This window comes from Podarcis tiliguerta (assembly GCF_965153285.1).
Source record: "Podarcis tiliguerta genome assembly, chromosome: W".
Classification (NCBI taxonomy): Eukaryota; Metazoa; Chordata; class Lepidosauria; order Squamata; family Lacertidae; genus Podarcis; species Podarcis tiliguerta.
The window spans coordinates 6,347,052-6,371,333 of NC_139552.1; the positions used below are offsets into that span (position 1 = coordinate 6,347,052).

Below are 24,282 nucleotides of genomic sequence, written 5' to 3' on the forward strand. Positions count from 1 at the left end.
AGCACTACATACAAAACAAAACAAAAACAAACAAAAACAATTTAAAAACATGGGTGTCTTCTAGAGCAGCCGTTCCAACATGGCGCCGAGGTAAGACGCGCTTACCGGTGCTCTTTGGATTGCTTTTAATCTTCTTTTAATTCTTTATATTTTATCTTAACTGACCCAGTCAGTCTTTGAAGCATTTTATAATTGCTGCAGCTACATGCTATGGAAACTTTCTGAGAGATTTGGCCCTGCTCCAGATTGCTGCAGACTGCTCCTTGTTTCTCTCTTATCAGTGGGTCGGCCTCGGCTGCTAAAAGAGAAGAGAATGCCATTATCCTAATTGGAGAGAGGACACAGTGGTCTTAACTATTTTATTTGTGTGTTAAATGTTATGTTATTTTAAGAATCGTATAATCCTGAGGAAAGTATGGGTCAGAACAAACGCTTGAGAGACTTTGACGAGCCCCTATCATCCCCTAAACCAAAAATATCAAGGTTGGTGCCACACCGGAATAGAAGAGGGAGTGACAATGCTGAGCATTGTTTTGCGGTGGAAACCCAAAATCGCTTCCAACCTCTAATTGATTTGGAAGCCACGCCAACTTCGATGACTTGGGATTTTTTAAAAGTAAAGCCTGTAAAGGAGAATACGAAAGAAAAACTCTCAACACAGGATGACGGTTTAACACCTGATATGGGGGAGTTCCCCAGTTGTGAGCAGTTACACTTAGTAATTAAGACCCTTCACTGTATCTTTAAAAGGCTGGATGAGGTATCTTCACAATTATCCAATATCCTGCTGAAAGTCGAAAAACTTGAATCAATAACACAATCTTCAGTTCGTGAGGTCAAAAACTTATTGCCTCACCCCAATTCAGATAAAAGAAAGGAGACTAAAATTAAATATATCTTAAATTCCCAATTGAATAATCAGATATTAACTCTGCAACCCAGGAAAAGTTGCCTTTCTGTCAGGTCGGAAATAGGAAGATGGTCATCGCTAGAAGGGGCTAAAGACTGTTTAAGCAAACTTTTAAAAATTAAGAAACACCAGATTGACCTTTATGCGGTGATGCCCCTGTTCCGACAGACCAACTTCTTGAAGGTGATACTTGCGTTCCACTCTGAAAAGATACCATCTATTATTGTTAGGCGGAAAACGCTTTTGTCCATGGCCGATATCGTAGCAACGAGGGTTTTTGCAGATAGCAAGATCAAACCCCTTCTAAATAGGTGTCCTGGCGGTGAGGACATTAGGACAAGAGACTCTGCCTTACTTCAAAATACTGCCAGGCCCCACTGCGATGATTCTGCAGCCTGCCATTCTCGACCAATCTCGATACCCTCTCAAACAGCCATATATGAGGACGGAAACCTGCAGACTGCCCTTGATGAAAGGGAACTTATTAATTCGTTCAGAGCCCTCCCTCCGAAAGAACAGTTGGTGATGATGCAAAGATTTGACACGCTTAAATCGCAGCTTTTGCAAGTCCAACACAGAGGGGAAGATACTAATGATGCTTCAAACAACCCCACTTGGGTTCACCGGACAGAAGTGGTCGACCTTCTTCAGCTCAGCCCCACTTTGAAAACAAAAACCATCCTGCAAGACTCAAATCTTCAAGTTGTTTCTGCCCCTAGTGCTATTCCACGTGACGACCAGGCTCTGCCATCCTCATTTAACCTTCATCTACATCCACCGGCCAACACACCTAAGGACGAAACTCTGATCTCCCTGCCTGATTCAAATCCTTCTTTAACTCACTCATCTATGCCAGAGCTAGAATCTTCTCCAGTTTCGACCAGTTATAGAAGTAGTCCACAAGTGATGCCCCTGAGAGAGTCTTCTATAATTACCGCCCCCCGTGATGTCCCTTCAACTACCTTCTTTAAAGGAAAATGTGAATGTCACACTTCGGGACCCGTCGTCGGAAACGATTGAAGACCCGATGGGACGCATCAATAAAATCATCCTAATGCCTGATGATAAATCTGCTAGAGGGTCTCCTCCGACGGACTTAATTTCTCCCTCTCTGGGTATTTCTCTGTCAAGTTGTACAAAGAATTTCGAAATGAAGAGACATCCTGTTCAGGGATCTACTTCTAGTAGATCATCCCAGGTGTTCCAACAGTCGAACCAAATTGTTAAAAATTTTAATTTGGAGGGTTCCTCACAGTTACCATCTTCCCAATGTAAAATAATTGATTTTTTTGTTACATCTTCCGTCTCTCCCAGAGAGTCTGCCCCTCCTTCGCTTTGATTGTTAAAAGAACAACACAGAAGTCCCCAGCTAGCAGTCCTAAGTTGGAATATTGCTGGCTGGAAAAGGAAAAGATTAGACCCCGAATTTTTGTCCTATATAAACTCTTTTCAGATAATCCTTTTGCAAGAAACATGGGAAGAAGATAAAATAGATATAAATGGCTTTGAAGTGATATCACTTCCAGCTAGTCCCTCCCAAAAAGATGGCCGGTCCAGAGGTGGTCTTGCAATCGCCATATCGCTTAAAATGAGCGCTAAACTCTCGCTAGTTCAGACTTTTCCTCCTTTTGCCTTTACAGGTCTGATTTCAAGCAGAAAATTCTCCCTATTAATCAGCAATGTTTATGTTCCTCCAGGTGGTCTTATATCGGACCTCCATTATAGATGGGATTCTCTGGAAGATCATTTATTGGCATGTTATGCTATGTACCCTAATATTCCATCGATAATGGGTGGTGACTTTAATGCACGTACAGCCGCCAATTGGGATGGGATAATCAAGGCCAAGTGGTGGGTACCTCCCCCCTATCCAAAATCTGATTTAATCTCTTTTACATCAAGAAGATCTAAGGACATCAGAGTGAATGAGGCGGGAGTCCTTCTTTATCAATTGGCCATTCATATGAATTTGAACATTTTGAATGGCAATTGCCCTCCGGACGTGCCAGGTGAATTCACTCATTTGGGCACAACATCAAATAGTGTCCTAGACTACCTTCTAGTTTCAGAAGACCTATTCTCAAACTTCTTTTACTTTAAAGTAGACAATGTACAACTCAGTGACCACCTACCTCTAGCGGCCAAGCTAATGATTGACTGGCACCCGGTTAGCGGTTCACATCCAATTCATGTAGGTTTAAATGCCGCAGCTCAAGTAAGAAGCATTAAATGGTCTATGAAACAGGCCCAAAAATACGCAGAATTCTTCCAGAGGAATATCTTCGAACCCCTTATTGCTTCAGTGGCGGAGTTGTCTGAACCAAATAGGATATTGGAGTGGTTCTCTCACCTCTCTGCAGATTTAACTAGCTTCTTTACGATGCCGACTCACCTGGTTAACCGAGATCAACCCAGGTGCGGTGCACCTTGGTTTGATTCCAAATGTAAGCAAGCTAGACTTTCTCTCTGTTGTATCTACAACAGATATAAATCTTCTGGAGCTGAAACTCTTCCCCCAGAGTACTTGCAGGCCAAAATTGCTTACAAACAGGCACAGAAGTCAGCCAAGCATGAATGGCAGCTAAGACGTTGGCAAGAACTGATTGCTGCCTCTAAGCTTCGCAGCTCTTGTGGTTTTTGGAATTTAATCAACAAAAGATCGAGGAAATACCCATTGACGGTTATACCAGCCCCGACATGGGAACAATTTCTAAGAAAATATTTATCCCAGACAGTTATCTCTAACACTCATTCTGATACTCTTTCATGTCACTTGCCCATAGGGCCAGATACTGACCCGGAGGAAATAGTTGATTTAATTGCTAAACTGAAAACTGGTAAAGCCCCAGGGCCCGATCTGATCCCGGCGGAAGCTATTAAACAACACCCAGCATGGTGGGCCAAAATTCTTGCAAAAATCTTTGATGCAATTAATGCCACGGGCCAGATACCTAGATCATAGAAGGAGTCCATCATAATTCCTATATATAAACAAGGACCACCAGAGGACCCAGGAAACTATCGTAATATCAGTCTATTATCAATCATCGGAAAAATCTATACTCGCTTCCTGCTAACCAGACTAACCAAATGGGCTGAAGATTCCAATCTGATAGGCCATGAACAGGCCGGGTTTAGACCAAATCGTGCTACTATCGACCATGCAATAATTCTATATCATTTGGCGCGGAAGTATTCTTCCCCCACTCATGGTCTTCTATGTGCCGCTTTTATAGACCTGAAGGCGGCTTTTGACAGTATCTCTAGAGAGCTGCTATGGGGAAAATTGGTAAAGTGGGGCATAGATAAAAGGCTGTTGTGGCTTATGATCAAATTACATGAAGGGACGGCCGCTAGGGTGTTGGGTTGGAAATAACTGACAGACGGGTTGAAGGTGTCCATGTGGGAGGCATCTCCTCGACCAAGTCTCGGAGAGTCCCTTTTATTGTATTTTACCCCAATTGCAGCATATACGCTTGGTGCTGATTGGATAAACGTGGGGTACGTACACGCATGCATGATAGAGTTACACACAGTATGATAGAGTTACACGCAGGCATTACACGTCTTACTACCTAGAAACAGTACAGGGACATGCTATCTATGATAGATAGGGGATGTTACGCAGGGATTATATAGAAGCACTTAACATTCTTCTAGTCTGTGGTAATAAACAGGGGAAGTTTATAGTTAGATTACAGGGTCATGACATCAGCTTAGAGAGTTAGAGCTTTCCGTACCAGGGTCGTACAGAAGGCAAGAAGGCACTGTGCGAGAACTTTCTCCTACGCAGGCCTCTGAGAGATGCAACAGGAACACAGGAAGGAGCACATTCTTAGTCACATAGGATAAGGGGTACAGGAACACGTTCCTAGTCACATAGGATAAGGGGGTACTCCACATCTCCCCCTTTCTTTTATTATATACGAGGTTTTTATTCCACTAATGGAGGTAGGATAAGGAAAACAAAAATATTTCGGGATACGTGGTGTGCCAGCGCATGCCCAAAATAAGTTCGCTCCTATTTACCCCCAAGAGTTACTGCTGGTGTTGCCACTTAGTAAAGTGGGCGGCAATGAGTTTTTGCGGAGGTTGAGGGGGAGAGAAGAGTTGAGCCCAGAGACGTATGAGACTAGGAATGCATTGGATGAAACAGCATAGCAAAATTAGAATGCATATTATGGCAATAGCATATTGGAAAAGTTTGCGAAGCCAGTCCAGGTTTGGCAACCAGCCAGTGAGCCACTGGGTGAATGAATCCCAGAGGCTGGAGAATCCAACGTCCTGTTTAATGTGGTGAGTAAGGTTTCGCAGATGAGAGATTTGCTGTCTAACGGCCTTAGAATTGTCAGAAATATTGAAACAGCACATCGCATCCACTTGTTCACAGCCATAATGATGAAGCATCAGCAAATAGTCAATAGCAGCACGATTTTGCAAAAGTCCATGTTGTATCTCGCCCTGTTCTGTATTCAAAAGGTGGAGTGCCTTTGATGTGAAATTTATTGCTTTTGCTGCAGAACAGGCTAGAGCTTTAATATTTCTGCTATTCGATACAGCCAATGAGGGCACTCCTAGAAGAGAAACGGCTAAGGAGACATATTCTGCTTTGCTGAAAAGAGAAACAGAATCATCACAATCATTAGTCAATTCAACAGAGCGGTGATATCTAGGGTAGGATAGATGTTGTTTCTTTGGTAATATGATGGACAACCGACTCAAGCAGCAGGGAGTTCCATGGGTAATGTTTGCTGGAATGTAATTGAATGTATAGCCTGGGCAGGACCAGAACCATCCTGCAGGCAACTCTGTGTATTTATATACATAGGAAATATTTACATAAGAAGAGCAATTAAAGTTATCCTTGCCCATTTTTACACAGTTGTTCTTAGTGCAGTTCACCATACGAGCGCATGTCATATTAAATGACGCCACGTAAGGTGTTAGTAGATCCATGGCCATGGTTGGGCGCTTGCGCACTTGGGTACCCCAAGTGGAGTAACCAGAATAGCCAAGAGTGCGAAGAGAGTCATTTTGAGGTAGGGATGAGTAAAACCAGGTATCATTTTGTATATCAGAAGGGTCATGGCACACAGGGATAAGGCAAGAGCCAAGAATTTCACCCACTGATACCTGCTGTGATAAACAAAAGGAAGAAACATTGAGGGTTTTTGCAAAGGATTCCCATACATTTGTTGTTGTTGAGCCACCGCCAATAGGGGCGGAAGCAGAGAGGGGCAAGAACAAAATGCAGAAAATGAGAACAATCATGGAATTCATATTAAGGCAGGAAATAAGACAGAGAAGCAAGTTATCAGGGGTTGCCTCTAGCTGTCTGTCCTTCATAAATTGTTCAGCTTGAGAGGAGAGTGATTTTATTTGGCCCCACGTCACTGGTCCATTACGATTTCCGCGCTTGTGCTTCCTGGGGGGGCTGGGCGGCGCATCCTGGGCGATCTGGACTTGATGGGTGAACTGCGGTATCGGACTCTCCAGGGTTTGATGCCAAGCCATGGTACAGGCGGATGCAGCGCGATGGTACCCAGCGGGCACCTTGTGGCATTTGCACGGCCGCGTAGCCTTTTCCCCAGGTAATCAATTTAACTGGTTCACTCCACTCGTTGGAGGGTAATTTCTTATAGCGGACCAGGAGGGCTGGAAGGATCTCTTTTTGCTGGAAATGCTTTTGCAGTCGCGTACACGATTGATGATACTGTATGGAAATATTCAAATGATTTAGCGTAACTAGAACACTAGCCAGCCAGCCTTCCTTTTCGGAAAGGGAGGCAGGGACCCCAGCTTTCTTTTCCTGCTGAATTAAAGCAGTTTTCAAAGTGCGATTGGCACGTTCAACAATAGCTTGGCCTTGAGAATTGTAGGGGATGCCGAATAAATGGCGGATATTCCAAGTTTCACAAAACTGAGCAAAATATTTAGAACAATATGCAGGGGCATTGTCAGTTTTTAAAGTATGAGGCTTGCCCATGACTGACATGGCACGAACAAGATGATTGCAAGCATGTTTGACTTGTTCTCCCCTTTGAGGGGTGGCCCAAATAAAGCCAGAGTACGTATCAATGCTAACATGTATGAATTTCCAAGGTGAGAAAGGGGCAATTTGAGTGACATCCGTCTGCCACAGACAATTAGATTCAAGCCCGCGTGGATTAACGCCAGGGCTGGGGTGGCCAATTTGGTTAGAGCACTGAGGGCATTGTTGAATAATTGCACGAGCTGCCTCCAAAGGAATTTTGAACTGCCGGCTGAGAGCTTTTGCATTCTGATGATGAAAAGCATGGCTCTCAATAGGAGAGACAGGCAAAATCCTAAGTAAGGAATCTGCTTTGGCATTCCCATCTGTGATAAAGCCTGGAAAGGGCTGGTGAGATCGAATATGCACCACAAATAATGGGTGAGAGCGTTTGGAGAGCAGCAATTGTAAAGACAGGAAGAGACTCAAAAGATTGTCATCCAGTAGGGGGCTTACGTAGCTGCCCTGTAAACGAGTTATGACATTGGCAACGTAAAGGCTATCAACAACTAGATTAATTGGCTGCGAGGAGAAATGATGCAAGGCTTTTACAGCAGCAGTCAGCTCAGAACGTTGCGCGGACTTCTGTGGAAGAGTGTAGAGGCTGTGCCATTGATCATTCTGTTGCCAAGCAACCACCCCCCTTGTGGGGGCACCGTCTGTGAATACGGTTTGCGCTTCTAATGGCACACGGGACAGAATGGATGAGAAGGATAAGGAAAATTGTCTGCTCATTTGCAGGCGGGGATCTGCCGGGACGTGGCAGTCCACTGAGCCCACAAAATTAGGCAGGACGCATTGGAGGGTCATGCTAGTGGAGAAAGCATTTTCCCATTGGTCCATGGGCATGGGAACAATAAGTTTCTGGCAATCAATACCAAATAGACTTTTACAGCGACGCCTTCCCTTGCTGATGATTTGAGCAAGGAGATCCACCAAGGGAGTCACTGTGTTTTTTGGTGTATGCTGTAAATACAACCATTCTATAATATGAACTTTTTGTGGGGCTGATTGAGTAAGGGCGGCGAAAGGTTGGACAAAATCTGTCATTATTATTACACCAGGTGAAACATTAGGAATTGCTCTATCAACCCAATGAATCCGCATGATTTCCTTCAACTGGGCCACAGTTTTCTGTTGAAGGGGGTTCAAAGTAATTTGTTCTCCAGGAGATTGATGGCCTTTTAAGGCTAAAAACAATGGTCGCAAAACCTCGAGAGGGATTTTAAAATATGGTCGTATCCAGTTAATATTGCCCAGCAATTGCTGCAGTTGGACGTATTTTATTGTTTTTGGAACTTTAAGCTCAGGGACTATTGGGATTGAATAGCCAGCTATCATTTTGTGTCCCAAATAATGAAAAGGCGAGGTTTCTTGTACCTTTTTGGGGGCAATTTTTAAACCATACTCTGACAAGCAGGCTGTTATATCATGTTTCCATTGAGGGGGGAGGTGGACCCCAGCGACCAATACGTCATCCGTATAAAGAAAAACAATCAGATTTGGATATAAAAGGCGAAAGGGCTGGAGAGCCTGATTAACATAATATTGGCACATGGTGGGAGAATTCAACATTCCTTGTGGTAGGACTTTCCATTGATACCGTTCCGTGGGTTGGCTGTTATTTAACACTGGAACAGTAAAAGCAAAGAATTTACGATCCTTCTCCTGTAAAGGGATGGAGAAGAAACAATCTTGCAAATCTGTAATTGCCAATTGATAGGAATGTGGGATCATATTTGGATTGGGCAGGCCACACTGCAAAGGCCCCATAGGTTCAAGGATTTCATTAATTTCCCTTAAATCCTGTAAAAATCTCCATTTCCCACTCTTCTTTTTTATAACGAAGACGGGGGAGTTATAGGGGCTAGTTGAAAATTATATATGGTCTGCTAGTAACTGCTCATTCACCAATTGTCTTAAGGCAAGCAGCTTTTCTCCCGTCAGCGGCCATTGTTCCACCCACACGGGGGCAGTAGACTTCCAGTTAAGGGGAAGTGCAAACTTACTCATTTAGTTGAATGGTAGCGTCTAATTGTTGCAAGAGATCTCTGCCCCAAAGATTTAAGTGTATTCGAAGCACACAGGGCTGTATGTGTGCAATTGTGACAGAGCTATTAGGCAGAGAGACAGGCAGCCACCGTACACTTTTTGCGGAGGTTTGAGAGCCTCCAACACCCCACACTGCGGAAGCAGACTCAAGGGGCCACGTAGGGTCCCAGCAACTGCTGCTAATTACTGAAATGTCTGCTCCTGTGTCGATCAAGCCTTCCAGAATTTTACCATTGATTTTATACTTACGAAGAAGCTTCTGCTCACCAATCCTCTGGATTACAGCTAAAAGCTGTGGAGGGAAAGAAGAGAGCTGGTGCAAATTACTATCCATAATTGAAGCAGAAGGGTGGGCATTTTCAAAAGCCAATTTTCTTGTCAATTCAGTTTGAGCTGTAGTGTTATCTATCTGCCTGGTGATTGCTTCTTTCAATCGATCTATGAATTGATGGTAAGGCTCCGAATGTTGTTGCTTTATATTCACAAAAGAGCTCATGGGTTGGCCTGAAACAGGGACCTTCTGAAAGGCGCGTTGTACACAGGTTGCGGTGCGACTGAAATGTACATGTGTCAACGTTGCCTGTGTTGTTATGCTGTCATATGGGCCAGCACCAAAAAGTTGGTTGGCTGTATGCAGAGGATCAGCCAGGGCTGTTGCGCTATGCTTAAATTCACTTTCAAAAACCACATACTGAGCAGGAGTTAAAAGCATGCGCATCAGATCCTTCCAATCCTGAGGCAGCATAGTATAACCACTTGCTATTGTTTCCAACATTCCTTGTACATAGGAAGATTTCAGCCCAGAATCAGCAATCGCCCTCCTTAATTCTCTCATTACAGAATAAGGCAAGTTTTCATGCAAGAGGCCGGCTGCACCTTGGGTAAGCGGAAACGCCGATGGCATTTCCCCCGGCCAGTTTGCCTGGTCCTCTAAAGAGAGGTCTCCCTGCTGCCTTGCTTGTGACAGCGCAGCACGTACAGCCCCTATGGACACAGGGACATTCCCAGGTGAAAAAGGGATGGGGGGGAGGAGGAGGGGGAGGAGGGGGAGGAAGGGAAGGAAGGGAAGGAGGGGGAGGAGGAGTGGATGGGATGCATTCATGCTGAGGCGAAAGGGGGGGTTGCAATTGAGTTGGCAGGGGCTTTTGGTCGGGTGGAGGGGGTGGAAGTGAGGGAGGTAAAAAGTTCGGGTAAGGGGGGGGGTTGTCTGCTGCGGTTGAAATGGCAGGGGCTGTCGGAGATGCCTGACCTGCCTGATCCAGGTCGAAACCCAGGTCGGCGACAGCCTCCACACACCTCTTCCAAGTGAGCAGACAATGGATCGGAGCCCTCGGTTCTTTAAAGAGAGAGGTCCCGATCTTCTGCCATGTCCCGGCTTCCAGAGTTCCCGCCTCTGGCAACCAAGGACATCTGCAGGCAACTTCACATAATAAATTTTCAACATCCTTTAAACTAATATGAACACCGACCACCCTCTGCTTGACTAAATAGTGCAGTTCTTTGGCATGCTCTCTCTGCAACTTTGACAAATTCTTCCCCATACTCACGAATTTAGCGCGCTGAGACTTTTCCAGTCGAGTGAAGATATGGGGGTGGCTGGATCACGTCGGGGTCACCAGATGTTGGGTTGGAAATAACTGACAGACGGGTTGAAGGTGTCCATGTGGGAGGCATCTCCTCGACCAAGTCTCGGAGAGTCCCTTTTATTGTATTTTACCCCAACTGCAGCATATACGCTTGGTGCTGATTGGATAAACGTGGGGTACGTACAAGCACGCATGATAGAGTTACACACAGTATGATAGAGTTACACGCAGGCATTACACGTCTTACTACCTAGAAACAGTACAGGGACATGCTATCTATGATAGATAGGGGATGTTACGCAGGGATTATATAGAAGCACTTAACATTCTTCTAGTCTGTGGTAATAAACAGGGGAAGTTTATAGTTAGATTACAGGGTCATGACATCAGTTTAGAGAGTTAGAGCTTTCCGTACCAGGGTCGTACAGAAGGCAAGAAGGCACTGTGCGAGAACTTTCACCTACGCAGGCCTCTGAGAGATGCAACAGGAACACAGGAAGGAGCACATTCTTAGTCACATAGGATAAGGGGTACAGGAACACGCTCCTAGTCACATAGGATAAGGGGGTACTCCACACTAGGGTGAGGTTAACACCTGAGGGCGATCTCACAAACTCTGTACCAATAAATAAGGGGGTACGACAAGGGTGCATCCTTGCCCCCTATCTCTTTAACCTCTATATTAGTGACATGAGAACTCCCCTAGGTGAGGCCCAAACCACCATTCATGCACCCAGGCTTCCAGACTATCGCTGCCCCGTACTATTGTACGCTGACGATGCGGTGATCCTCTCATATTCAAGAATTGGTTTGAGGAGGGCCTTTAAGATCTTCGCGTTATATTGCCAAACAAATTTACTTACTATTAACCATTCCAAATCTAAAGTCCTAATTTTTTCCAGGAGTCGTAAATTGTATAGGTGGGAACTCGAGGGGAAGCCAATTGAACAAGTCTACAAATTTCAATATCTAGGAATTTACTTCCAGCATAATATGGGATGGAAAGCGCATATCACATATTTACAAAATAAGGGCAAAGCCCTTATCTACGCTCTATTACGCTTTTTCTTTACAGAGGGGGCTATGCATGTTCCATCTGCCTTAAAAGTTTATAGTGCAAAAGTGGTTGCAACTATGGCCTATGCGGTCCCTTTATGGGGCGCTTTTGTAAACCTCATGCCTCTGGTGACATTGCAAAATCTTTTTCTCAGACGCCTTTTGAAACTACCCTCCTGTGTAAGCAACTCGGCTATTCGCTGAGAACTTAAGACCCCCTCCTTAGAGATCCTGATGTGGAGACATGCCTTTAATTACTGGCTGTCCCTTTGGCATAAATTGCCCAATTACCATCTTATTCAGTGCCTTTGGAGAGATGAATTTACCAGCCCATGGGCAACAAAAATCCATTCCAAACTATTGTCTTATGGAATCTCTCCTTCCGATATACTAAATTTAGATCTAATTACAGCAAAAAATGTAATCAAAGAAAGATTGGAGGAGGTTGATTTGCAACAAAATCTTACTACAGGCGGAGGTACATGTTCCCCAATAAATCAGGGCATTACATTTATGTCCCAGATACCTCGATATCTGTCTACCTTATCGGTTGCGTCGCATAGATTCGCTTTTATTAGAGCCAGATTTAATGTGTTCCCCTCAAACGTGTTGAACAATAGATATTCTAACGGTAAAACCTCTGTTTTATGCGCATGTGACAACAAATCAATAGAATCCCTTTATCATATCTTGTTTAATTGTCCTTTATATTTTGTTCCCCAATCAAAGATTCTGAGTTCAATCATTTTGGAAACTGTTGCTAAACCACCTGAATTACATCTTGCCTATCTACTCCAGGACATTGACTCTTATAGAACATTACAGGTTGCCAGATTCCTGAATTCAGTTCTTTCATATAAAAGACTTCATGGAATGCTGCATGACTATTAAAAATCTAGTAAACTTTTTCAACCATCCTTATACTCAAGGCCACAATATGGTATATATAGAGATGGTACGTAACGTGAAGGAGATTACGCGTTGAAATATTTTAGTTGATATTTTAGAATGTAAAATGCTACTTTATTTATTGATTGGTTTTACCTTGTGGGCTTATAGCCCAATAAAGTATCTGAATCTGAATTTAAAAACACCTCAAACATTTTCAATTTCTTAACTTTCATTCGCTTATTTCCAACGACCTCCTCACACCTCCCTTTTTGTAATCCACTTCTATTAATTGTTTCAGCAATTCCTTTCCTTCTTCCTCTGTTTTCTATCCTATAATTATCTTAACACATTCTTGCCTTATTTTTTCCTTTAATTTTCTATTAATCTATTTATACTTAATTCCTTATAACATTTCTACTAAAGCCATATAACTTCATTCCAACATTCTTCTAAGATTCATTAATTTTACAATATTTCTATAAATAGTCTTTAAACCTTTTCCAGTCTTCTTCCCCCAACTCTTCTCCCTGGTCTTGGATCTTGCCAGTCATTTCCGCCAATTCCATATAGTCCATCAACTTCATCTGCCATTATCCAACACTTCAATGCTTTCAAGAAGCAACCATTCTCTTAGCCAGCAAAAAGCAGATGGTTCACAACAAAGTTTAGGGGTCTGGCAGGGCAAGTCCACCTCCTTCTTTGGCATCCATCAATATCTTAAATTTTACCTGAGGCTTCCTGCCCTGCCAAACAAATCTAGGGACATCCCTCTGCCACCTCTTGAAATCCATCCCATCCAAAGCTTGCGATGTTTGAAACAAAAGCAACATCCCCAACAACACAGCAACCCTCATCCCCACCACAGCAACTCGGCCCAACAATAACAACTTCAAATTTAACCATATTTCCAAATCCCCCTTCTCTTCAATCCAACGTCCTTCACAGTTATCCTTGAATAAATTCACATTTCTGACGGTCATACTAACCCCCAAATACCTCTCTTTCTCAACCGATGTTAGTCCTATCTCCTCCTGAAACTCTATCAAGCTTTCGTTTTCCTCAGGTAGGGCTCTGATCCTCAAATTCATCTGTTTCTCTTTAAGTTCAATCATAACACATGTCAGCTTATGTTCATCAAGTTGTCCTTGTATGGATGGGACTCTCTCTCTCTCCAGTTGTATTGCTTCACAGTCAGCAGCAAGGGTTTTCTCCTTAACTTCATCCGCAGTTTGCCGTATCAGAGTGGATTCCTGTATCAATTTCTGGGTGGCTTCTGTATTTGTATTCACCTTTTGTCCCAAATTATTTAAACTTTCTACAAATAAGTCTATTTTAATACTTACAGCATCCATTTTCACATTTATCACATGTGTTTTCTTATGAAGCTGTTCCAGCGAATCGTTTATTTTCACTAATACGGCCGCTAAGGCCTCTTCTGTCGACATTCCGTCTGTTTTTTCCTTTCCATTTGCCATAACACTTAAGAGATTCAAGGTCAATCCCAGAGTGCCATAACACTCAATAAATTCAAGGTCGGTCTCACAGTCTCACAGTTTTTATCTTACAGCTGGAAATTTCCCAGCCCAAATCTTATAGAGCCACCAGTTTCAAAAACTTCCACTAGGAAGAAACAGTTTCTATTTGTATTAATGAATAATATCCTCTTATAGACACAGTTCAAACGACCCAGAGCTAGTTTCAATTTTCAGTTACTTTCACTACCAGAGACAGTGGAAACAATATATCTTCTCTTATACTGTCAATGAACGATCCAAACGCTGTCAATGGATGTCCCCACCAAACGTCAGTCCTGCTAGCAGCCCGTTCCCAGGGTCAGAGTAGCGGTATTTTAACTCTCTTTGATCTCTTCCGCAGGCGAACTCAGTCTACAACTCCCCCCCCTTCTCCTGCCTCCAAGGGGGGGGGGATTTAATATTCTTTACCTATTGAAATTTAGTCTTTTACAAAAGGCTTTCCAAGACTTCAGCTTGCAGCCTCAATTGCTTCAGTCTATTTACAAAAGGGGAAGGCGGACTTCCTGTTTTGAACCTCCCCCGTTTTGATGCCAGATTAGACGTTTTAAAAATCCAATTATCCTGATTAAGCTCTACTCACGGGTAGTTACTTTAGAGTCAAATTGTCCACAGGAAAAAGTCAGCGCTCTCCGACAGCAGCTAAGCGGCTTCACTCCGTGGAAGAAGCAGACGATTCAAAGCACCGCGCCACTCACCCCATGTCGCTCCGGATCCCCGAAACCGGGTTTTCCCGCGAGTAGGGGAGGCGCAAAAGGTGCCCGCCGAATCCCACGCTCACAGGCTTCTCCCACCTGTGATTTTTAACGGGTCTCCACCTTCGCCATGGCGACCAGACCCAAATTTCCACGGGGCAGATTCCTCCCAGTCAGAGGAATTCAGCCATTGCCGGAGGCGCCTCCCTGGAAGTCCCCCTTCTGGGAAATTTTCAAGGGGCTGCATGCCAGTTGATGGGCAGGGCAAAAGCAAAAATGGAGGGGAGCAATGAATACACTTTATACCCAAGGGGGAAAAAAGACATTATAACACAGTTAGAGGTAGAAAATATTCAAAGAGTGTGTTAAGCTGTGCCAGGGGGCCTGGAAGATAGGTTTTGAAGGCCACATTTAGCACCCAGACTGAAGGTTCTCTTATCTTGACTCAGGGAGAGGGGTGAAAAGATCCACTTGATCAACTGGCATAGCTAAGGGTTGTATGACCACAGACACAGTCTTGTGGAAATATATCTCTTTTGCATCTCAAGTGCAGGAGCTTCCTCTTCTTGGTCTAGTTGCACAGCCTGATGACTCCAAGTCATCTCACAACCAAGGAGATTTAGATATAAAAAATTATAGAGGTTCCACTACAAAATAGTTTTTATTAATGAGCCCTGCGAGCACCTGCCTTGGAGTGGGTTCCAATGGTCCACTAGCCTGATTCATTTAAATTTGGCTTTGTCCAGGTCCTCGGGCAGGATACGACCCTTTTTGCGAGCCTTGGATTTCTTCCTCTCCACCTTGGCCATCTTTTTATTCTGGAGGTTCTTGCGGCGCTTGTCTTGCCGCTGCTGCCTTTTGTTCACTACGTTTTCAGTCCACTTCTCCCACTGCCTCTGGCACTGCCTCGCCATCGCAGATTTTGACCCCTTCTGCCTAGTACAGGACATTTGTCCACTTCATCTTTACTTCCAGCTCCTTGGCTTTCGCCTCATCCTTGTCTTTCAGATTTTTCAGCGTACTCTTCTGAGATTCCAATCTGCTCCGGAGTTGCTTGTAATTCTTCCCTGTCAGTGGAGTAATGTTGCCTTTCAGTGCCTTCCTCTTTTCCACTTTGCTAAGCCCTTCCTCGTGGACTTCGACCTTATTGAAGACAGTCTCGGCCTTGGTGTCATTCTTTGTTTTGTTTTTTTAAAATAATATTTATTGGATTTTCCACAAATACAAAGACAAAGTTGCGAAAACAAAAAGACCAAATACGACAAAATAGAAAAAGGAAAAAGGGGGGGAAAGCAAAACCCCAAAAATACATAAAAACACCCTCCCTCCATCCCACCCACACAAAAGGAGAACAAAAAACAAAAATATTCAAAAAGAAAAGATTTCCATTTTTCGAATTCCATTTTTCAATAACTTATTTCCTCGGCCTCCTCCCACCTCCCTTTTTGTATTCCAGTTATTATTATTTTTTATAATAATATTTATTAGATTTTCCACAAATACAGAAATTACAACAACAAAAGAATCAAATACAACAAAATAAAAAGAGGGAAAAAGGGGAAAAAGGCAAAAACCCAAATATGCATGAAAAAAGAAAACAGAGAAAAACCAACACCCTCCCTCCACCCCTCCCACAACACAAAAAAGAACAAAAAAGAACAAAAAACAAAAACATTCAAAAAGAATAAATTTCCATTTTTCGAATTCCATTTTTCAATAACTTATTTCCTCGGCCTCCTCCCACCTCCCTTTTTGTATTCCAGTTATTAATCAGGTCAGCAAATTCTTTCCATCTTTCACTGCTTACTCACTTATTTACCTTAATCCATTTAAACCTTATTCTCTCGTCAGCATCACAATATAAGTAAGCATCTAAAAAGAAATTATCCAAACTCCAATTCACTAGATAAGAAGAAAAAAAGAAAAGAAAAAACCTTAAACCTTATATTCTTAAATCCTAATATCATATACCCTAATATCCTAATATCTTAAATCTTTATGTTATTTCCACTAAAGCTAGATAGAATCATTCCATCATCTCCCAAAGGTTCTTAATCATTCCATATTATACTAAATACTATTTTTAAAGGTTCCCAATTTTTCCCACCATCTCATCCCCCTGGTTTCGGATTCTGCCAGTCTTTTTTACAAATTTTATCAGTCTTTCCTGTCAACGAATTAATTCCCTCAACCCAGTTCCCTTATGTCCGAGGCTCTCAAGTTATCTCCCTGGACTGCCTGCAAGTTTCTTTTCCGGCCTGAAATTGAGTCCCAAAGAACTTCTTTCCCGACGTCTCCTTTAATCCTCTTCAGCACGCTTGCCCAAACTTCATATTTCAGTTCATAAACCAAAAAGTATTCCACAGCGTACTCCACAGTCTCTTTGGGGTTGCAGAGATCCATCTTTCCAAACTTTCCCGCAGTGCCACCCTCCAGCATATTAATCATCCATCCTGCATCACTCAGTCCACAGGGGGCACTGCCTTTCCAAGTCTGTCCTTCAGCCTCAGTAACCTCAAACTTAAATTTATCTCCATCAATTTGAGGCTCTGTTACTGAGGCTCTGTTACATAAAATTCCTCTTGCAGAAACAGAACCGGTTTTGGTTGCTTCATCCTTTTCTCCAGTGCTTGACTTTGTGAAGTTGATTCCATTTCTCGAACCACACCTGTTAAATTGTTCCCATTCTGTACCAAAATCAATACATTTTCCTTCAGATCAGAGATGCCCTGTTCAAGAATGCTCACTTTGTTTATAACTTGATCCAACAGAGCTGTTATTCTTTCAGCCATGTTCCCAGGCTTATTTTTCCCAGTATTGTCTGCTGCCCTTGAAGGTCACATTCACAGTCTCTTATCTGCAGTCACTGACTTTTCCATTCAATGTAACAGTCCCAATTTCTAGACATGCAACAGTTAGCAACAGTTTACTTTAGTTATTTTCCATTCACTTCAGTTACAAAAATTACCATTCAGCTCCTTTTTTCTTTCAAAAACCACAAATCAATGCCTAGAAATATATGTCTCTGATCCTCCTTCCATAAAAGTATAGTCATATTTTGGGGCCTGGGGCTCTGAAATGGCTGCGGAAGCCTCCTCTGCCTCCTTCTTCTCTGTTTTTTCTTTCATCCTCAACTCTTTTCTCCTGTGTTTCTTTCTCTCCTCATATTTCCTTCGTTGCCTCTTCTCCAACACTGCTGGGGTCAACTCTTTGCTGTTTGCCTGTTAAGAAACAGCAAGTTGAAAAGAAAGAGGAATCGTTCAAAAGAGCAAAGTGAACTTTTTAAGCTAAAAAGACAGTACCTAGAATAGACCACTAACATATATATTATTGTAAATCTGGTCACTGTATTATCTTTACCATTACATTTAAAAGCAGGAAAGCCAGCAAGGATTATTTCCTTCAAGAGAATTTCAGCTGGAAGACTAACAATGTAATTATACATTACTGGATGCCACAATCAGAATATTAGGGGGGGGGGGCCAAAAGACTTTTATGCATGATTTAGAAATGGAAACTGCTTCAACCTGTCCAGCTTATTCCTACAGAACAACCATAAAATCCATCTTAATAGCAGGAGGATACACAGACTCAAGACCCTGGTACCCTGTGGACTTAATCAGGAAAACAAAACTTAGGCTGCAATTCTGAACCTACTTACCCAAGAGTAGGCCTCATTGAACTCAGTGGGACATACTCTGAAGACAGTATTATAGAACCGCTCTGCTAATTTCTATGTAGCTAATAATAATAATAGTAGTAGTAGTAAGTTTTAAAGGAATAATTTGTATATGTCACATCTCTTAAAATTTTTCCATCCCGAGTACTCTTAGAATTGTCACTATTTATTAACTAAACAGTGTTGGGATCTATCTCAGTTTCAAAACACACACACACACAGAGAGAGAGAGATCTATATATCTATATATTACACGTTTACAGAAAAACCCTAAATACTGCAAAAGTTATTGGAACTGTGGGATAACTAGCCTCATATAATCAATGTGCTTAGCTCACTTTGGGAGAGATTGGATAATCAAGGCTTTTTTCTCCCCCAGTTTACCTGAGCAGCTCAGGTGTAAGAGGATGTGGTGGTTGCTCAGCTTTCACAAGTCACTCTTCAGTTCCTATACCAATGATTTTGGAACTTGCCCCACTGTAATTAAGCCACATTTTACTGCCTGTGTAGCTTTTTCTGAATGCTGTATGGAAAAGCACATGAATCTGACATTTGGGGAGCTTGTAAGTAAACTTTTTAATTTGCCAAATGTGTTCTTTTCCTAAGCTACTGAAAGAGGGAAACTTTGGAACTCACTTTAAGTGGCATATTTTAAAAGTCTAAATACCTTTATTTCCATACTTTACTTTGTTGTGTATTTTGCTATTTCAAACCTCTGCTGGTGTTCTCTTGCCAAAGAGTACTTGCCCCAAACTTGGATCATGGTACCCAGGAATTCTCATTTTTGTATACCTTTTTCTCTCTCTTCTTGAACCAACAGAAAGGTTCTTCATTTGTATACTTAGGCTCATGCTTATCCTTAGGATCACTGCCTATCTTTCTCGTAGGGAGGGGTAAGGTGCATAGGACACTGGGAGCTTAGAATGCATTGCTTAGTATTATAAGCTTAGATTTTCAGCCATGCGATCTAGAAACTTGCTTTTTAGAGTGAAAACATTAAAGCTAAGATTATTAAAAAGCTGATGTTTTTCATCCAAATATTTCTCACCCATGCTATGTTTGAACAGAATCTCAAAGTACAAACAGGCCTGACCGAAGAGTGTGTTATATTTATGCACTTAGGATGGGGAACCTGTAGCCCTTCAGATGTTTCTAACCATCCCTGACCACTGGCAACGCTGCCTGGGGCTGATGGGAGCTGGCTGTTCAACATCCAGAGAGCCATAGCTTTCCCACCCCTATTATACATCAACCACCCTCCATCACATCCTCCAAAATCTGGCCTCCAAAAATGGGTGAACTGTTTTAGTTCAAATCAAGGTAGAGCAAAAGCCAGTATGATATCAACTGGAACCAGAATACTAGAGGCATAGGAATATTTCCACCACACATCTAACAGTGCAATTCTGTGGGTGTTTAATCAGGAGCAAGTTCCATTACCCTAAACAAGGCTTGCTCCCAAATTAAATTGGCATATGCCTACAACCAAAAATTGGCTTTGGATTCTCCAGGCTTTCTCCACATCTTGACAACTGTTTTTTAAAGGAGGGTGCTGCTCTTACCTGGCCAGAGATTTCTTGGATCTTCTCGTGCAGTCTCTGCTGCAAGAGATTCATGGCTGAAAATGAGCCGGCTGTGCTCTTGTCACCACCTGTAAAGGAAAACAGGAGAAAGCATGTGACCTGTGTCCCATCCCAAATTGCTGCTAAACTCAACTCAGCTAAACTCAGTGGCCTGGTTCACACATAATGCTAAAATATGGGTTACTAAACCATTGCTTAGAGTTATGTGAGAACCCAGCCCAGTAGCTTAACTGACTGGCTGTAGAAACACTCTCACCTGCAACATCGTTTTGGCTTCTGTCCCCTTTCCCCCCAGTAGTCTGAGATCCACTGGAACTGGGCGCAGGATGGATAACTAGGCTAGATTTATGAATACTGGCATTTGTTGGCTTGGCTGGTGGTGCTTGGTTGCCCCCAGGTGCTGTCTGCTTGCCCAGAGGGGTGCCCACTATCTTGCCTTGCATCTTCAGCTTCTTCTGTTTCTTCTTCTTCTTCTTCTTCTTCTTCTTCTTCTTCTTCTTCGGCTGTCTCCCAGTCCAGTTCCTGGGAATGTTTGAAGGCAGAGACACAAGACTTCATTAAACAAAGAGAGGAAAATATTTTGCAATCTGGTTGACAAGATGCTGTGCAAACATTTCTGCAAGGAATAAATGCCTAAGAACATACATGCAAATTTTCTTGGCCAAGTTTTGCAGGTGAGAGTCTTTGTTGACTAAAGTGGCCATTGGGGGATCAAGGTCTCATGAAGGTAAAAAATAAAAGTAAATAAACCAAAAATTAAAATAAAACCGTAGGATGGTCTCGCAGGGGGAGTGTTGCCTCTAAGTCAAAGACGTCTTGTTCATTCTGACCATCCTCCATTTAAAACTTCTACCCAGAATGCTGTGTGAGGCTGCTTCTGCTAAGTCAACCCAAAGTGGACAAAACTCATGGGGCCACGTTTGCATACTCGCTTTTCATTCTGCTTAAAGAGAGAGAAAAATTAATCAATGACATGGATAAACTGAAGGAGACTGATGGCTTGATATTTACAAGTCAATAAAATAAAAATCCACAGAAAACCATCTCAATACATGTACAGGCATTTGAGGGGGAAAGTGGACATCTGTTGGCTTGTAAAGCTATTGTGTACACAGGTATAGATTGTACACTCCTTAATATCACATGTGAATGGTTGTTCAAGAGCAGAACTAACTTGTACACATGGGTACCCCAAATTGTACATCTGTTTAACAGAACAGGTGAACAGCCCCCACACATCACATCAGCCAGCAAAATTTTACTTTCCAGCCAACACGTGTGCAGGGTTACACATTAAAGAGAGTTGCTTCTACGCACGCACAAGGGTTTGCGTGAAAAGTTGTACTGATCAACTAATGTGTAAACAGTTTCACAAACTGAAAATATGAATAGCTGTAGGAGCGTGCAGCTAAACAACTTATGTACAGAGGTTGTACGCTCGTCGAACGCCATGTGCGAACCAACACATGCTGGCCGCTCACGGGAAGATCATCTCATGTGTAGGCGCAAGGCAAACGACTCCATTTGAGATCTCCCATCCTGTGTTGGGCAGGCCAATGAGCAGTTAGCGGAGATCCACCCCCTTAAGGCTTTTTAGGGGTTGGCACGCGTGCAAAGAAGGCGCTGCAACCCGTGTGGCTCACCTCACCGCGTGCGCTTCTCTTGCAGGAATCGCAAAAGCGCACTATGTGTGGCTCTCTCACGCCGTGAGCTGGTCACTTACCTGGGCTGGAGAGGAAGGCGGAACTAGCCCATGGCCCTTTGTCACCGGCTCGGCGCTCTATTGGTAGACCCTATGAGGAGGCAGCGAAGCATTATGGGACGTTGGAGGAGCTTCGGTAGAATCATAGAATCATAGAATCATAGAGTTGGAAGAGACCACAAGGGCCATCGAGTCCAACCCCCTGCCAAGCAGGAAACACCATCAGAGCACTCCTGACATATGGTTGTCAAGCCTCCGCTTAAAGACCTCCAAAGAAGGATACTCCACCACACTCCTTGGCAGCAAATTCCACTGTCGAACAGCTCTTACTGTCAGGAAGTTCTTCCTAATGTTTAGGTGGAATCTTCTTTCTTGTAGTTTGGATCCATTGCTCCGTGTCCGCTTCTCTGGAGCAGCAGAAAACAACCTTTCTCCCTCCTCTATGTGACATCCTTTTATATATTTGAACATGGCTATCATATCCCCCCTTAATCTCCTCTTCTCCAGGCTAAACATGCCCAGCTCCCTTAGCTGTTCCTCATAAGGCATCGTTTCCAGGCCTTTGACCATTTTGGTTGCCCTCCTCTGGACACGTTCCAGTTTGTCAGTGTCCTTCTTGAACTGTGGTGCCCAGAACTGGACACAGTACTCCAGGTGAGGTCTGACCAGAGCAGAATACAGTGGCACTATAACTTCCCTTGATCGAGATGCTATACTCCTATTGATGCAGCCCAGCATTGCATTGGCTTTTTTAGCTGCCGCGTCACACTGTTGGCTCATGTCAAGTTTGTGGTCAACCAAGACCCCTAGATCCTTTTCACATGTACTGCTCTCAAGCCAGGTGTCACCCATCTTGTATTTGTGCCTCTCATTTTTTTTGCCCAAGTGCAATACTTTACATTTCTCCCTGTTAAAATTCATCTTGTTTGTTTTGGCCCAGTTCTCTAATCTGTCAAGGTCATTTTGAAGTGTGATCCTGTCCTCTGGGGTGTTAGCCACCCCTCCCAGTTTGGTGTCATCTGCAAATTTGATCAGGATGCCCTTGAGTCCATCATCCAAGTCGTTGATAAAGATGTTGAATAAGACCGGGCCCAAGACAGAACCCTGTGGCACCCCACTAGTCACTCTTCTCCAGGATGAAGAGGAACCATTGATGAGCACCCTTTGGGTCCGGTCAGTCAGCCAGTTACAAATCCACTGAGTGGTAGCATAGTCAAGACCGCATTTTACCAGCTTCTTTACAAGAATATCATGGGGCACCTTGTCAAATGCCTTGCTGAAATCAAGGTAGGCTATATCCACTGCGTTCCCTTCATCTACCAGGCTTGTAATTCTGTCAAAAAACGAGATCAGATTAGTCTGACATGACTTATTTTTCAGAAATCCATGCTGACTATTGGTGATCACAGCATTCCTTTCTAGGTGCTCACAGATTGTTTGCTTGATGATCTGCTCCAGAATCTTCCCTGGTATTGATGTCAGACTGACTGGGCGGTAATTATTTGGGTCCTCTCTTTTCCCCTTTTTGAAAATAGGGACAACATTTGCCCTCCTCCAGTCTGCTGGGACTTCGCCTGTTCTCCAGGAATTCTCAAAGATGATTGCCAGTGGTTCTGAGATCACATCTGCCAGTTCTTTTAATACTCTTGGATGCAGTTCATCTGGCCCTGGAGACTTGAATACATCTAAACTAGCCAAGTATTCTTGTACTATCTCCTTAGTTATTCTGGGCTGTGTTTTCTCTACTGAATCATTTGCTCCAAATTCTTCAGGTCGGGCATTGTTTTCTTTATCGGAGAAGACTGAGGCAAAGAAGGCATTGAGGAGTTCAGCCCTTTCTGTGTCCCCTGTTTGCATTTCACCATCTTCTCCTCTGAGTGACCCCACTGTTTCTTTGTTCTTCCTTTTGCTACGAACATACCCATAAAAGCCTTTTTTGTTGCTTTTAACCTCTCTAGCAAGCCTGAGTTCATTCTGTGCTTTAGCTTTTCTGACTTTGTGTCTACACGTGCTGGCTATTTGTTTGAATTCCTCTTTGGTGGTTTCCCCCCTTTTCCATTTTTTGTACACATCCTTTTTTAATCTTAACTCGGTTAAAAGTTCTTTAGATAGCCACCCTGGCTTCTTTAGGCACCTTCCATGTTTCTGTCTCATTGGTATTGCCTGAAGTTGTGCTTTTACTATCTCCCTCTTAACAAACTCCCAGCCATCATGAACTCCCTTTCCTTTTAGTATTACTGTCCATGGGATCTCACCCAGCACTTCCCTAAGTTTTATGAAGTCGGCTTTCTTAAAGTCAAGAAATTGAGTCCTAGTATGCTTGGCTGCTCCTTTCCGTTGTATAGTAAACTTCAGAAGAGCATGATCACTTGCGCCTAATGATCCTTCCACTTCTACCCCATTAACCAGGTCATCGACATTGGTTAGGACCAGATCTAAAATGGCTGTTCCTCTTGTTGCTTCTCCCACTTTCTGGACAATGAAGTTGTCTGCAAGGCCAGTGAGGAATCTGTTTGACCTTATGCTCTTGGCTGAGTTTGACATCCAACAAATATCCGGGTAATT

The 24,282-nt window shown here is 43.2% G+C and overlaps 1 pseudogene across 1 annotated transcript; it reads right to left on the bottom strand.

Annotated features, from left to right (window-relative positions):
* Positions 1-14,976: 14,976 nt before the first annotated feature.
* Positions 14,977-21,826, bottom strand: LOC310668871 (surfeit locus protein 6 homolog; annotated as a pseudogene). Its single transcript, XR_014515514.1, has 6 exons — positions 21,739-21,826; positions 20,661-20,955; positions 20,272-20,537; positions 19,995-20,083; positions 17,810-17,974; positions 14,977-15,929 (listed from the first exon to the last, which is right to left on the bottom strand). The product of XR_014515514.1 is annotated as a surfeit locus protein 6 homolog (transcript).
* Between the last annotated feature and the right edge of the window lie 2,456 nt (positions 21,827-24,282).